This window comes from Piliocolobus tephrosceles, chromosome 7 (assembly GCF_002776525.5).
Source record: "Piliocolobus tephrosceles isolate RC106 chromosome 7, ASM277652v3, whole genome shotgun sequence".
NCBI lineage: Eukaryota > Metazoa > Chordata > Mammalia > Primates > Cercopithecidae > Piliocolobus > Piliocolobus tephrosceles.
Window position 1 is genome coordinate 128494494 of NC_045440.1, and position 2027 is coordinate 128496520.

Consider the following 2027-nt stretch of genomic DNA (forward strand, 5'->3'; position numbering starts at 1 on the left):
CTAGAATATATAAAAACTTCTCAAAAGTGAACAGTGAAAAAACTGTTTAGAAAATAAAACATAGAAAATGAGCAGAAGAGCGCTAGGCGAGCACTGCAGACTGAGTCGCCACAGTCCGCCATGAAGGCCTGGGGTCTGGCTGCTGCCTGCTCCTAGCTATAGCGCCATGAATGCCTGCAGAGCTTGCCCTGCCTCCTGCCCCATGCAGTGGGACTTCCCTGGCCTTGGATCTGACCTGTGTGGGCCGGCTGACTATATGTGGCAGGTGAAATGCACTGGTTTAGAACTTCTGATGTCTCTTAAGCCACTTTAGCCAATGTAACCCCAGTATTTACTGCAACAAAATTTGACAAACAGGGAAATGTTACTTCTTTTGAAAGGAAGAAAATGGACTTATACCAAGAGTTAAGTCTTTAAGACAGAGATTTGAGATTTCAGCACGTAATGAGTATCACAACCAAAAACAATAGGTTTATCATGACAATGGAGTATTTGAAAACTGGGATAACTCCAGAGTGTCTCCTAATATGAGATGATGGTAACAAACTTAGAGCAATGGCTGTTCCGGGAACTCCCTTCGCAGTTGTCCGGAGAGGGTCAACCTGTTACATACCCTTTACCTTTTCAGTTTAGTGCCATGGAAGCACCCTGCAATACCAGATCAACACACTTTAGAGGAAACGTAATGTTTTGCAGACACTGACCCTTGAGACTTTAGAAGCTTTGGTGGACTCCAAACATTCTTCTGTGGACAGAAGCAAACTGCATATTTTACTACAGAATGACAAAAGTCTATCAGAATTAGAAACAGATATTAAATTTTTCCAAGAGTCAATTTCGGAGATCCTGGATGAGGAAAAGTTAGTAGAAGAGCTCTGTTTATCAAAGTGAGTGCCCCACGTGTCTTTGAAAAGAGCAGCACTGGGATTCACCATGCAGAATGTAAGGGTAGCCAAGAGAAAAGACGAGAGACAGACCCAAGGTCAGGCGAGGAAGTTTATTAACCTGCCGGGCTGCCCCGCCACAGTCAGAAGAGGCAGCCCTGAGCTTACAAAATGAGGGTTTATATGGGGGAAGAGAGACCCTGGGGTTGTTCATCAGTTAACTTTACCAAATATCATCTCACGACCGGCTTACAATATATTATCTTGTGAAAATGGGAATTTAAAAGAGGGTGTTACTTAGGTTTATCCACGTTTCTTGTGACCTCTCCCGTGCCACCCAGAGGGCTGTAAGCAAGGCTGGTGACCCTGCTGGAGCACCTAGATAAGGGTTCAGGAATGCAGCTGCAAAGTATTCAGGGTAAGGGTCAGCTGCATCTTGCAGGGCGAGTCCTGGGGCAGCTTGTCCCTAACACAGAAGAGATGGACCTGCTGTTGGAAAGCTACTACCTATTGGCAGACGATCTCTCCAATGCAGTTTGGGAGCTTAGGGTACTGACTGATGATTCACGAAGTATTATTTTCATCAATCTGGACAGCCACCGTAATGTGATGATGAGATTGAATCTACTGCTAACCGTGGGAATCTTCTCTCTTTCACTCTTTGGACTCATGGGAGTTGCTTTTGGAATGATTTTGGAATTCTCCTTGAAGAAGACCCTAGAGTGTTTTGGATGATTACGGGAATTAGGTTCATGGGAAGTGGCCTCATCTGGAGGCGCCTACTTTCATTCCTTGGACGGCACCTGGAAACTCCGTTGCCTGCTATGATGGCCTCTACTGAAAAAGATCCTTCTGGCAGATAGAAGCATGGAATTGAAAAACAGCCTCAGACTAGATGGACCTGGATCAGGCTGAAGCATCCTCACAAACCATTAGGAACAACCCCATGGATACTGACATTTTGTTATGGTAGTCACAGGAAACTTCTGATATTCTTTTATTATTTTCTTGGTTAGAGTCAGACACTTGAAAAAAATTAATGTCTGATGACAAAAATATTTTGGCAGTCACAATACTAGAACGTGATTACATTTCCAGAATTCTGAGTTAAAGAAACAAAGTGTTTGTTTTGTAAAAGGTCAA

General features: G+C 43.8%; 1 pseudogene; it reads left to right on the forward strand.

Annotated features, from left to right (window-relative positions):
• The first annotated feature begins 255 nt into the window (after positions 1-255).
• On the forward strand, positions 256-1820 carry LOC111549572 (annotated as a pseudogene).
• The last annotated feature ends 207 nt before the right edge of the window (positions 1821-2027 follow it).